The 15,333-nt window shown below is 36.6% G+C and overlaps 1 protein-coding gene across 3 annotated transcripts in view; it reads left to right on the forward strand.

Moving 5' to 3' along the window:
* BCKDHB (branched chain keto acid dehydrogenase E1 subunit beta) overlaps positions 1-15,333 on the forward strand; it is a 215,422-nt gene that overhangs the window by 159,099 nt on the left and 40,990 nt on the right. The gene's annotated exons all lie outside the window — the stretch shown is intronic.

Genomic DNA, 15,333 nt, shown 5'->3' on the forward strand with positions numbered 1-15,333 from the left:
AGGAAAAATACTTGATTTTCTAGTAATTTCAGTTGTTTGTTTATGGTTGAAGAGTACTATAGAGGTTGTAGCACCAGGTAAGAATCAAGACGTTAGTAGGGTTTCAACCTTAAAGAATCTTATATGTAATACTAAGGAATTTGTTTTGCATGGAGGAAAAAGATGACAGAGTAGGGCCAGCTCCCATAGATAATAAATTTCAATTCTATATAATGTATTTAAAACACAGCTCATAAATTTCCTGGCAAGTAGGAAATACAGCTCTTCCTTAACTTTACGGGGTTATGTCCCAATAAACCCATTGTAAGCTGAAAATATTGTAACTCAAAAATTTAATATACCTTACCTACCAAACATCATAGCTTAGCCTTGCCTAACTTATTAGTCTGCAGTTGGACATGATCATCGCACATACAATACTTCAATGAAGTATTGAATATCCCATGAAATTTATTGAGTACTGTGCTGCAAATGCAAACCAGAATGGTTGTAAGTATATGGGTTGTTCCCCCTCATGATTCCTGGCCGACTGGGAGCTGTAGCTCGTGGCCCTGCCTGGGATCAGGAGGAATATTGTACCACTAGCCTGGGAAAAAATCACAGTTCAAAATTTGAAGGATGGTTTCTATTGAATGTGTATCACTTTCACACCGTTCACAAAGTTGAAAAAGTGCAAATTGAACACGATAAGTTGGGAACTTTCTGTAAGTAGGAAAACAATAGTCACAATTATTTTCATTATTTAAGGTGGTACAAGGGTGTAATAGGATTTTAAGCAGGAAATTAGCTTAGAAGGATTTGACATTTCTTTTTTTTTTTAAATTTTTTTTTAATGATACGGAGAGGGGGAGGGGCAGAGAGAGAAGGAGACACAGAACCGGAAGCAGGCTCCAGGCTCTGAGCTAGCTGCCAGCACAGAGCCCAACGCGGGGCTGGAACCCACAAACGTGAGATCTGGCCTGAGCCGAAGTCGGAGGCTTAACCGACTGAGCCACCCAGGCACCCCGGATTTGAATTTACAAAAATAAAAGACTATGGCACTTATGTTGAGGATGTATGGTGAGTGCTGAGGCAGGGAGTCACAGAGATTAACAAAGAAACTGAGTAATTTAAATGAGAGATTTGAGGGTCTTCTAAATCAAGGGCATGAGAGTGGTGTAGAGAAAGGTGAATTTTAAAGGAGGGAGAATTTGAAAGATACACTTGCTGACTGATGAAGACATGAGCAGTGAAGGAAACGGGTGGGTGACAGAGGCAGGCAGGAGTTAAGAATAAGGCTTAGCTTGCTTTCAAGTTAGATGATTTTTTAATGGAAGTACAGTTTCATTGGAAAACAGGTTTAAGCATATCTTTTGTGGTAGATGATGAGTTCATTTTGGACTTATAGAATTTGAGATGAGGATGAAAAAGTATGTCTTCAGCTCAGAGGAGAATCTAAGGTGTAGGAAAAGATTAATGATTTATTATCTTATGGTGATGGCTGAGGTCATGTTTTATAATCACAGGGGAAGTTTGTAAAGAAGTTCCCAGGTACATCAGGATTTAAGAGAAAGAGAGGAAAAAAAGCTGTGAAGGAGTATGAGATGGAGTGGCCAGAGAGAAAGAAGTGAGTAGGAAAAAGCCATTACAAAAAACAAGTATGGAGAATTTCACCATAGAGTATGTGGCCAACATTATTAAATGCTTCCAGAGTTTAAATTAGCTAATGACTGATGGTTGTAACTGGAAGACATTGGTAACCAGAAGACATTGGTGACTTTGATGAATGTACGGTGAGAGCCAGAGAGGGGGCCATGTTATATTTGGGCTGGTGAGCAAATGAGTGGGAAAGACTTGAAACAAGGAAACATGACTTCAAGAAACATGACTTTGAATCAAGAAAAGGGAGAAGGATAAAGTAGAAATCAGTCTCTAAATGCTCGTCACTCGACATGGAAAGCCATGACTCCATTCGAACCCTAGTCCCTCCCTGCCTCTTCATCCCTATCTTGTCCCTCACCTCTCTACCCCACGTACTGTTGAGTTTTAAGTATCTCTCAAACCTCTCCTCTGCTTTTCACTTTTCTAATAAACTCTAGATAGACTTAGAAAGAGGGGCTCATGGGTGGCTCTTGATTTTGGCTCAGGTCATGAGCTCATGGTTTGTGACATTGATCCTCTGCACTGGTAGTACAGAGGTTGCTTAGGACTCTTTCTCTCCCTCTCTCTCTGCCCCCTCCCTCTCATGCTCTCTCTCCGTCTCTCAAAATAAACTTTTAAAAAATAGAAAAAAGAAAAAACACCCACATAATCTAAAAGAAAAATGTAGAAAATAACTGATTAAGAAAATTTTGAGCAGAAATTTAAAAAGCAACAATTACCAACCATGTTGTCATAGATTAATATATTTGTATAAAGTAGAGAAAACAAGCACAATTTTAAAAAGAGTGGCAACTAGGTCAGTGTTGAGGCACATGACAAAAGACTAATATTATATTAAACATTATTAAATATCAGTAAGGAAGCTAATAGTGCCTTTATTTCAAAGGTCAGAGACAGATTAATTTTTAGAACTACTAGTGGCCAGCAAACATGAAAATATATGCCACTTGGGGCACCTGGATGGTTCAGTTGGTTAAGCATCCAACTTCGGCTCAGGTCACAGTCTCATAGTCCATGATTCGAGCCCCGCATCGGGCTCCATGCTGACAGCTCAGAGCCTGGATCCTGCTTCAGATTCTGTGTCTCCCTCCGTTTCTGCCCCTCCCCTGCTCTCACACTTTCTCTCAAAAATAAAACAAAAACATAAAAAAGAAAATATATGCCACCTATGACTAGAACTGTAAGTTTCAAAAGTGAGATAACTACCATTTGTTAGGAATAAGAATGGTAGTTTAAAAATAAATTGTATTTAGTGTCGAGATGGTGCAGCATGAGTGTAAAAATGGATTGCTCTTTCTACAAAATCAGTTTGGGAATGTGTATCAAGACTCCTCAAAGTGTGCATATTCTCTGACTGAGGAATTCCAAATGTCCTCACTTTGGAGTTCCACACCAAAGGGTATAAGGACATTTTTTCTCAGTGTCAGCCATTTGATAGGAAAATATTGGGAATGATATTAGTGAAACAGGAATATAGTTGAATAAATTACAGTTTATCCAATGATGAATGTTACAGATTTATTAAAATTGCTAAAAGAATAGTTGACAGCATTGTAACATTTGTATGGATATAACATTAAATGAAAAACTCACTAGGCAAACCTACAGGTGTTTTACTTGCCCAACTTTGTGGAAAGGAAAAAACCACATGTATATCTAGATATAGGGGGGAAAATCTTCAAAATGTGACTCTTTTTATTTATATAGTCTTCCTAATAATTTCCTCATTTTCTGTGTACAAATATTATTTATAATAATTAAAAGCCCTATTGTAGTTAGATGTGTCTTATACATGTCATAGTAAATCTTTATATTCTTGCTAAATGCTTTTAAGTAAGAAAGCCCATTTTGCTCATAAATTTAATTTTAAAATATCATAGTACTTCACTTTGACATGATTCCTTAATCATGTACATTCACATTTGGGGAACTGCTATTCTTAATGATTGTGGCTATCTACTCAGATTTGTGATCTGAGACAGTTTTAAAATCAGTAAACCCTACTACATAGATTTGGTTATTCCTCGGATTAGTTCTGACCCTCACATGTATGGCCTATTTGATTTATTGCTTTCATTATAAAAGTGAAAGCAGCATTATATTGGGATATTCAGATTATTTAATCTTCCCATGTTAATTGGTCAGGGATACTGAGACTAACATTGAAATTCTGCTTATTTTCTCTCCCTCTTTTGGTATTAACTTCACAAAAGATTGCTGTCATTCTTTTTGAAATCTATTTGGATGTTAGCCATTCAGAAAAAAGATCATCCATCGTTCTGGGTAGTGATAAAGTATTCCAGTTTTTCTCACACATTTCTTCATATTTTCCCTGTCAGAAGTAATCCCCTTTGAATTCAAAGGCACATTCATTATGTACCTCCCTCCTCCCCGACCTTCCTTTGTAACCTCTGGTTAGCGTTTTGTTGTGTCCTTTGGTGATGTCCCAAGACCACTCCTGTCCATCCTGCTTAAGACAGACTGATCTGCCAGTTGGATGGGAAAAATTAACTGCTGGAATGTTTGAAAGGAAATGTGAAGTGAAAGGTTATATTGTAAATGTGTAGTCCTTAATCATGAGATGGACCTTATTTAAAGGAGTATGTGGATTTCCCAGTCACCTCAGTTTTGAACTCGCATCTCAGAAGGGCTCTCCCAAAGGTCCCCTCTCTATCCCCTCTCCAGCGTCTGTCCCGCCAGAGACTCCCTCCATCACATGACTCTGTTTTACTGTCCTCATTGCCCTTGAACTGTCTGTAGGTTGCTTGTTTAATTGTTTAGTGTCCTTCTTGCCCAGGAGAAGGCAAGCTTCATGAGCTTAAGGACCATGTCTAGCTAATTCACGTCGGCCAGCCTGGTGGCTAGAATTATGCCTGATGCTAAGCACTCAGATGATTATATGAATTTTTTTGCCTCCGAACATCACCGGTTAGCAATTTCTTTGAAGACGAATGTTATCTTGCTGGTTTGTGTTGTATGTAGAAATTGCCAGTCGTGAAAACTGCTGGATTGGACCATTGTCTTCTGTATATATACCACCACACCAATTTGTTGAGTGCCACTCCCAAAAGATTTGTTCTGTGTTTACGCGTGGACTTCCAAAACAAGCACTGATGTCATGTACTGTTGTTCCTCACATTTCGATTTTGGGTCCTCATTTCTTTTGAATAATCAGGTGATACTTTTTTTTTTTTATAATCCTCATAATTTGCTAGTGAGGCTAAAAAAGACCTTTTCTTTTATATAGTTACTGGCGAAGTTTCCTAGAATGAATAGACTATTTAATGAGTCATATAGATTCTCTAAAGAAAACCATTACTTTCATTTAAATGTTACAGTGATTTCTTATAAATAAGATGAATTGTGTTCCCTTAAAAAGTAAAACTAAAAAAAAAATTACAGTGATTTCTATGATTTGGTGCCTTTAAGTTATATTTTAGCACCTAAGGAGTTGTAGTTTATTTTCAGAGCAGTTCTTGAAGATCTGGTTGTAGCCTCAAACAAAATTGTAATTGATTCAAAATATTTCCTTATTTGGTGTGAAATAGTTTTTCTTTTAAAACATGTATAGTCTTAAGATATGTCAAACTAAAATAAAATTATTTAAAATTTTGTCAGTGAGAGACAGCAGAGAATCTAGTCATGACCTAGCCAACCCTCTCGGCCACCTTGTAACATCAGAGGCAAATATGGAGAAGCATATTAAATTTGTCAAGAAATTTTAGGTATGTTTTGTCAGCATTGTATTCATAAACAATAAGGGGCTGGGTTGGCCTCTTGGAGACAGAACAGAATTTCTCAGCTAGTTTGTCATGCTTCTTGGTGGGTAGTAAAGTGACTATTGTTGAAAGCTCATTGTATTTTGGTAATTTAGTGTAATTAAATTTACAGCTCAAATTAGTTTATGCTTTGTTACAAGGGCCATCACCTCTTTTCATGAATGAGTTCACAGCTCACCAAAACATGCTTGAGTCTAAAATAGACACTAAAATGAAGATTAACTACTGCTAGTGAATTTTTTGCTCAGTTTGAATCTAAACACTTGTGAAAATTAAAAGGAGTTAAAATCAACACTTACCTCAAAAACGAAAGTTGAAAAACAAAAGTTATAGGCGCAATCATCTAGTTTAAATCATCCTGATTTTTTAAATCTATCAATATTAATGAAAGTTTTAATTTGCAGAATGTTTGAAAATTTGCATTTGATTGGGGAAATGATGAATATTTGATTATTTTCTTTCAAGTTACCTTAAGGAAGGTACTTTACTTTTTATTCTTGATCTACTTGAAGAGACATACTTTCCTGTTTTAATCCTTTAAAGGACCATATAATGATATTTACTATTTAAGGTAGTTTTATATATTATACATGGCACCAACAATTTGCCTTTATCAGAATTATTAGGTGAGAAGTATAATTCATAACTATTCTCATAAGAGGGTCTAAATATTTATGTTTTTAAAAGTGCCTTGAGATGACTAACATTTCAAAATCCAGATCCATATTTATATCATCCACATTATAGTTGTATCAGTGTTTAAAACAAGTCCTGATTATTTCCTTTCTTTTGGTAGGATTATTTTACCCTCTTAATCATTGCATTTCTGCATTTATTTCTTCACTGTACCAATTTCTGTATTCCTACCTTAGAATATAGATGTTATAAAATACTTCCCATGCCTGTTTTTTTGAGATATCATGTTTACGTAATCTCTACCCCCATGTGGGGCGAGAACTCACAGTCATGAGAAACCAGCTCCCTACCCCACCCCGTGCCCGTGCTTCGGACCAGCCAGACAGAATCTTGGTTTGCCCTGAGGTGGCTTGTAGTTTTAAGTTTTCTAGCAACATTTTCTTCTTTGATCTGCTCCTTCAAAAATACCAATGGTTAACTCAGCAGTTAAAGAAATCGAAACTTAGTCTTACCTTTTGCAACTCATTACTGAAGAGTCTCCTGCCTCTGCACCCCAACAATAAATTTATGCTTTATTTTTCTAACCGTGAACTTTCTGGGCATTGATTTCTACCTATGAGTGCATAGCGCACAAAATTGAATGTATTTTGTGAATAATATTCCAGCATCACACAGTCCTAGGTTATTAAAACCAGCTTTCCTATGGCAGTTCCAAAAACATAGTTCAGGTACAATAAAATAATGAAGTATTATACAAATACTGATAAAATAGTCTTTTAATATGAGAGAATGTTTTATTATGTATGCAGCTATCGTTTTACCTATAAAGTAAATACAGTATCCATTTTAATAAAACCCATGTATTTTACAAAACTAGGACTTTGCCCATCCTCTATTTAGAGTCGTAAAAGCCACAGTACTGTGGGTGTAGCTAAGGTTCCTGTTAGCGAGCAGGCCAGATTCCTTTTGTTAGCCCACCAGAGACCAAGAGTATCTCTTTTTCCCCCTCCTTTCTTGCCATCTTGCCTCCCTCCCTTTCTTTACCCCTTGCCTTTCCTGACAGTTTTCTCCAGGCTAGCTTCAGCAAACATACGGATCTTTGCAGCAACACTGTAATTTTCCTCTCACCTTCGACGGTCTAGCATTATTTAGGGTAGTTTGTGCTTATGAAAGCCTTCTCCCTCCTAGTAGGCAAAAATTGGAAGTGCCCTGGAATATTGGTTGAAGGTAGAGGAATGAGGTTGGATGTAGGCAAAGATTTTCTTTTTCACATGGTTGATCAAAGTTGATATTTTAAAAATGTATGGAATTTAGGGGCACCTGGGTGGCTCAGTCGGTTAAGCATCCAGCTTCGGCTCAAGTTGTGCTATCATGGTTCGTGGGTTTGAGTCCCGCATCAGACTCTGTGCTGACAGCTCGCTCAGAGCCTTGAGCCTGCTTCAGATTCTGCATCCCCCTCTCTCTCTGACCCTCCACTTCTCACTCTGTCTCTCAAAAATAAATAAAAAACATAAAAAAATTTTTAATGTATGGATTTCAATACCATTTGTAACACATTTTTAAAGGGAATTATCTATCAGAATGAAGTATGTGAGTGTATATTTTTAAGTGGTGATTTTTTTTTAGTGGTGTAACCGAATGGGGTAACAGCTTCTGCCTACACTGTTAACTTCCTTGAAGAGAAGTTTTAGTGATGCTGTTGGAGGATGATTTACTGAAGTGGAAACTAGGGGCTCATTAGGGCACATCAGTCAGAAAGACATTCTTCTCCAGATCTGAAACGAATCAAAGAACAAGTAGAAGTCCATAAACCATTTTTTATTTCCCCTAAGAGAAGACCCAACTTTCATTTTTTCCTTCACAACACACATCCTCAAAAAAAAAGAAATCCCATGTTGAAATGGTGGTTATCCTATTTGAAGAAACATGCTGAGCCCTTGGAAAGTTCATCTTGAATGACTTTTCTTACTACTTGCCTTTTCACTCAAAATTGGGACAGATTATTGTTTGTTGATTCATGAAGATGCATTTAGTTAATAATCTAAAGCAGAGTTAATCTCTAACGTCATTATTGTGTTACCTCTATTAAAAAGATTCTTTTAGAACCAAGGCTTAGTTCATTTGCTTCCAGCTAATGAGTTTGTTTTCCTCGGGGACAAACACTTAGTCTTAAAGTAATATATTCTGAGAGGATAGAATTCCATGTTATACAAATAGAGATGCTTCCCTTGAGTTATAGGGAAGGAGAGGTGGGCTTATCAAATGGATACTAGTTTGTCTGTTGAAAGTCTTTTGCCTGTCACAGCTGCAAACCCACAGCCTCTCTACCGTCTAGAACATTTTTAAATTGTTAACTATTTCATAGACAAAATCTAAAGTCCTTTGTTTTTAGTGAAGATTTTTATTAGTGAAGCTAATTTCATTCTTTAGTTTTGTAGAGTTACAGTATGGCAACCTGTAATATTTATCTTTTCATGTTCTTTGCAAGTCACGCATTTTATTTTATTATTTATTTTTTTATTTTTTAAATGTGTGGTTTTTTTTTTAATTTTTATTTTTGATACAGAGAGAGACAGAGCATGAGAGGGGGAGGGGCAGAGAGAGAAGGAGACACAGAACCGGAAGCAGGCTCCAGGCTCTGAGCAAGCTGTCAGCCCAGAGCCTGACGTGGGGCTCGAACCCACGAATGTAAGATCTGACCTAAGCTGAAGTTGGAGGCTTAACCGACTGAGCCACCCAGGCGCCCCAAGTCACGCATTTTAAAGGCAACTCTTTGCTTTGGTTTTCATCAAGATTTTGGTCATCTGTATGTCAAATAGAGCTGACATCTATATTAGGATACATTTATGTCAAGAAGAAATGTTCACAAATGTTATACTAACTGACCGTTGTTTCAACTTCCATGTCAGGCTACAGAGAGGTGAACTGTGGAAAGTGAAGACATTGGTTCAGCTATTTAAAACATTATTCCCATTTCCACGAATTCTCATGTCCTGTTGCCTGAATAGGAAGGCTGTCATTGGGTCGGTGAGACCTTGACCTGGGAGTGTAACAAAGGTGATCTTATATTTTATCTTCCAAATTTGGACAGTAGGCATAAATTGGGGTCATTCCATGACAACCGGGATGTGTAATTACTGACTTGGGTTACTTTTTGAGAACATGTCAACTACCATGTTATGCAATTAATCTTAAAGATTAGTAACGGTGGAATTAGAACTACGGAGAAAGGATTCTTAGTAATAAATTTAGATTTTTTAAATGTCCAAGAACTAAAAGAACGACATGAAGAAACTCACGAATATAACTGCCATTTATTTTTTCTGCCATTTCTTTTAAATGTAAAAGAAGAATTTAAGATGGGTTGTTTTTGCCTAGTGGCTTGCCTCTGCTCGTTCTCATGTGTAATTTATTTTTAGTTATTGGCAAACTACCTGGGAATCATTGAATGACTTATTTGTTGTGTTGGACATTAATCCTTAATAGTTTTTAAATGTCAACAAGGTCTAAATGTATTTAAAAAAAAAAACTTTAAAATTTCCCCTAAAGTAAATGTTTGGTTATTTGTATGATGTACAAAATGAAGATGAAAGTATAATTATATGACAATATGACTTCATATGCCTTTTACATTTTAGCTGCTCTACTGGTCTGTGAATGATAAAGTGACCCTTTTTATTAATGACAGTTTTTAATTTTTATAAGTTTGACTTTTTGAAATAACCGCTGACGGGGGAAATTTTACTGTTCTTGAATGGTAAATTAAGGATCTGGGGAGATTCATTAACTGTTTCAGTGATTTTAGTCTTTCTTTTTAAAAAAATTTTTTTAGTGTTTTTTATTTATTTTTGAGAGACAGAGAGAACAGGGGAGGGTCAGAGAGAAAGGGAGACACAGAATCCGAAGCAGGCTCCAGGCTCTGCGGTCAGCACAGAGCCTGATGCAAGGCTCGAACCCATGAACCGTGAGATTAGACCTGAGCTGAAGCCAGACACTTAACTGACTGAGCCACACGGGCGCCCCGATTATAGTCTTTCAATAAACTTTATTTCATTGCACTGAATCAAATTATTGGAGGCCTGAGATGATTCTATAACAATTTATTTAATTGCAAGCTGACTTTGGGGTGTATATTTCTGAAAAATGCCTTGGTGAGAAAGACCCACTCGGCAAGATCAAGATATCATAGACAAAAGAGATGTAGGAACAAATGTGACATTGACATTTAAATATGTACGTAAAGTAAGGTAAATCAGGACACTACGTCCACAAGATAGTGGAGTCGTGGCCTGGCCTCCTGCATAGGCACCGCTTCTCCTGAGGGATCTGTATTTCATACAATGGTGCAGAACCACATGCACCATCAAGCATGTTCTTCCACAATTTTTGTGTTATACAGACTATGCTTTGTCTTTTAAACATGGCTTTTAAGCTTTTAAACTTCATCTTCTTTTAAGATTTTAAAACTTTTTTTTGCATGACAAGCTAGTGTGTGTGGTTTTCCTTAAATCTGGGCAAAATACATATAAAACCGCCCAGCCTTTCACACATTGTGCAGTGTCTAACGGGCAGTGTTGAGAAGGCTGGAGGTTTAGAAAGCAGGAGTGGTTTCTAAGGGGACAGAATGTGACTGTGCACATACATAAATAGCTCTCACATTTTAAAACGCTGGTGGACAAATATGAAGCCGTTTTCAGGAAAAGCGATTGGTAAAACACTCACTGTTAAATAATTACCGAAGGGCCAATCTGTGAATTTCTAGAACTTTTAAATATCTTTTTTGTGTGTGGGGGAGAAGGAGAGTTTCTTTGTACTGATTTTTTTTATGACTCTAGATCATTTTAGATAATATGGATGAGTTTAAAGTGTTACTGCATAGTGCAAAATTTAAGCTAAAAATAGCCACCTTTTCATATTCCACGGCTCTTTAAGGGTTAGACAGTGCAAAGCTGGATCTCTCCCTTCTTTGGAAATTGTAGAAGGCGGTTAAGTAATTATCAACTTGTACTGCCGAAAGATCAAAGAAAGAACAAAAGGCAGTGATAATAGTAAATGTTACAAAATAGTGGTCATTTGTAATCTTAAGTGATAAGTAACTAATAGATCATTTGTAACTTGGTATAGTCGGCCAGTTCCCACAGCATCTTGGTTTGCTATAGTAGGAAATTCAGTTAAATATATTTAGGGACAGCCACAGCTCCTATCTTACGTGCTAGTATTTCCGTTTAATGAACAGTTCTTTTTAGAGTTTTCAGGGAAACCTTTGGATGCTAAAAAGATATGATCAAAGGGGACTTCTGCTTTAAATTTTATTTTTATTTCCTTTTTGAGATATTTATATATAGTCACTCTTAGGGACAATCACTTAGAGAAGGTTATCTTTTTTAAGTTCATTAAGAAAGACTCAAGAGAATTATTCTAAAACTTTTGTAGATGTTTGTTTTTTTCTAGGTAGAGGAATTGTATATATGAGTGATTTTTAATTCTTTATCAAAGGCCTTATTGATTCCAAAATTTCCAACTGCTTGCTTCATATCTCCATTTGGCTCTCTGAAAGCTCTTTAAAAAAATATCCAAACCTATTTCTCAGTGTTCCCTACCTCAGGCCAAAAGCCTGGAAGGCCTCATGAATGCCTGTTTTCCTTGTACCTTGTGTTCAGTCCACCAGGAGGTGCACTGATCTAGAAATATATTTCTAATCTGACCACTTACACCTGTACTACCTAAGAAGAAACCAGCATCTTTCTTACCTGAACTATCAATTTCTCACAAGTTTTTTCCTACAGAGTAGCTGGAATAGCCTTTTTTCTTTAAATGTTTTATTTATTTTTGAGAGAGAGAGAGAGAGACAGCATGAGCAGGGGAAGGTCAGAGAGAGAGGGAGACACAGAATCTGAAGACAGGCTCCAGGCTCTGAGCTAGCTGTAGTAAGCACAGAGCCTGACGCGGGGCTCAAACCCACAAACCGTGAGATCATGACCTGAACCGAATTCGGACACTCAACTGACTGAGCCACCTAGGCGCCCTTGGAATAGCCTTTTTAAAGTACATTTTAGATCATCTATTTCCTTGTCCCAGTTCAGTTCCCCATCCTTCCCATGAAATCCTACCTCCCTACTATGGCCTGAGCAGCTCTACTTCTTAATATTATTTTCAAATTCTCTCTACCCTCTTCACTGTTTTCTAGCCTCAGGAACCTTTTTGCTCCTTGAATGAATGTAATTGTGGTTAAAAAAAATTAGACATAAGGCAAGAAACAGATACTTCTGATGAGAGCCTCAGAATATCTTACTGATTAGACAAAACTAAAAACTTTGATCCAGATAATACAAAAATGCCCTAGACAAGTAATCTAAGTTTCTTAGGGTGTGGTGTTATTTTTCATTTTTTCATAATGCTGTATTTTGAATAACACAAGTTGCAACATATAGTTGATGCTGATTTAAGTAATTATGAAAGTAACTCTGAAAAATTCTTTTAGTTTCCTAGATAAATGTTACATTTGGTTGTATGTAATCCAAATTTTTCTGTAATTTTAATCAGTAACTCAGTATTTAACAAAAATTCGGTGTAGGACTTTCTTTTTTTAATTGTTCCACATAGACTTTAATATATCTCCTTATAATTTAACTAAATGATGATGAGAATTGTTCCCAATTACACTGTTAATATTATTATAAAAATAATGATGTAATTGAAGTTTCAGAAGGGAAAAGAGGGATAGGAAATTCAAAGACATAGATAGAATCTATAGACAGTCGTCAGAAAAAAAAAGAGAAAAATTATATACAAACGGACATACATACAGGGAACAGCACTCCAAAGTTGTCTTATTTCTCATGGAAGTCAGAAGATGAGGGAGTGACATCTTTCTTTCAAGGGCTGGAAGTAAAAAAATTACCAACCCGGAAATCGACATGCAGTCAAACTAGCCTTCAAAAATGGAGGGAAAAAGAAGAAATGTTTCAGATGAGCAAAAATGAGCGAATTCACTGCCATTAGACTTGTACTACAGGAAATACTAAAAGAAATTCTTCATGCTTAGAGGAAACAACAGCAGATGGGAAGTTAGATCTGTAACTAAAAACTGCAGAGCACACATGCTTTTCAAGTGCACAGAGAATGTTGGCCAAGACAGACCATATGTTGTTATACCACAAACAAGTTTTAATAAGATTCAAACGTTTGAAGTCTTACATAATGTGTTGTCTAACCACCACGGAATTAAATGAGATATTAATAAGATACCTAAAATATGTTCAAATGTTTGGAAATTAAAACTAAAATTCTAAATAATAATAGGTAAAAGAAGTAACAAGGAATTTATAAAATCTAATGAATAATAATGACCATGCAAAATGAAGTATGTGCAGAGAAGCTAAAACAGTATTTAGAGGAATACGCATAGCTAAATGTTCATTTTAGAAAGAAAATAAAAACCTTAAAACAATGTATAAAGTTTTCACCTTAAGATAGGAAAAGAAAAATAACTGATAGTATACTGATACTATATATATATATACCGAATATACTGCTAGTAAGTAGAAGGAAGGAAATAATCATTTGATAACAGAAACAATAAAAAAGAAGAGTGACTACAGAGAAATTAACAAAACCAAAGAAATTTATTTTTTTTAAATTTTTAATGTTTATTTACTTTTGAAAAAAAGAGAGGCAGAGCATGAGGGTGGGAGGGGCAGTAAAAGGGAGACACAGACCTGAAGCAAGCTCTAGGCTCTGAGCCATCAGGACAGAGACTGACATGGGGCTTGAACTCATGGACTGTGAAATCATGACCTGAGCCAAAGTCAGATTCTAAACCAACTGAGCCACCCAGGCACCCTGAAAATTGGTTTTTATGAAAGGTGAATAAAACTGATAATCCTCCAGCAAAACTGATGAAGAAAATGGGAGAGAAAACACATCACTAATAAGTAGAATGAAAGTGAAAATATCATTACAGACCCAACAAACATCAAAACGATGTAAGGGACTACTACAGATAACTCTGCGTGCTAGCCACTTTTTGGTCCTCTTTCCCAACAATGGTTGAAGGGCAGGGACAGGCCTTGGGAGGGGAAGGAAAGGCTGGCAGCTCTCAAGCACCTCCTGTGTGCTTAGTGCTCTATTGGGAGCTTGATACAACTTTAAAAAAATTATTTATTTATTTATTTTAATGTTTTACTTATCTTTGAGAGAGAAACAGCTTAAACAGGGGAGGGTCAGAGAGAGAAGGAGACACAGAATCTGAAGCAGTCTCCAGGCTCTGAGCTGTCAGCACAGACGGGGCTGGAACTCACAGACAGTGAGATCATGACCTGAGCCGAAGTTGGATGCTCAACTGACTGAGCCATCCCTTACCATCTAAATAAAGTGTCTGTTACGTCCATTTTTATGGATTAGGAAATTGAGGCTCAGGGAGGGTAATTAATTTGCCTGTGCCTAGATAACAGGCAAGTAAAGGAACTGGAAACTGCCCCACATCTGTCTCCAGGTTTCATATGCTTGCTTGACTCTTTATGTATTGTGAACATAGCAGTAATTAATCCCAGAAAACCAAGGAGAAAACTAACCGAGGATGTGAGACTGGATCACCTACGTGGAGTGTTACTTAGAGGTGCCTGATGCCTGATGTTTCCTGTTTCAATACAAAACGTAATTATTTTTAGTTTCATATTCGCAAAACCCATTTTTTCTATTTGTAAATGAAATCCATTTTTTAAAAATTTATCTACTTACTTTGAGAGACAGGGAGTACATGTGTGTGGGGGAGAGGCAGAGAGAGAGAGAGAGAGAGAGAGAGAGAGAGAGAGAGAGAGAGAGAGAGAGAGAGAGAGAGAGAGAGGATCCCAGGCAGGCTCCACAGTGTCAGTGCAGAACCCACAAACAATGAGATCATGACCTGAGCCAAAATCAAGAGTCAGACACTTAACTGACTGAGCCACCCAGGCAACTTCATTGAAATTAAGCAGAAGGTTGCTTTAAAACACCTTTCTGCTTTAATTGCATTCAATTTAATGCATTAAATATTAAGAAAACTTTTGTTTTCCCATGAAGTTGAAAGTACCTCCCACCTCAGCATGGACACTAATAGCATTTCAGTAATTAAATATTCATTCTTATGAAGGACGAGTGATAACACTTAGAAAAATAGATTTTATTTTGTTTTCTTCCAGGAACTGTCCTTAAACAATGGCAGTTAATCTTTTGTATCCCTCCCTCCCTCTCTCTTTCTCCCTTTCTCCATATATATATATATATATATATATATATATAT

This window comes from Suricata suricatta, chromosome 7 (genome assembly GCF_006229205.1).
Source record: "Suricata suricatta isolate VVHF042 chromosome 7, meerkat_22Aug2017_6uvM2_HiC, whole genome shotgun sequence".
Classification (NCBI taxonomy): Eukaryota; Metazoa; Chordata; class Mammalia; order Carnivora; family Herpestidae; genus Suricata; species Suricata suricatta.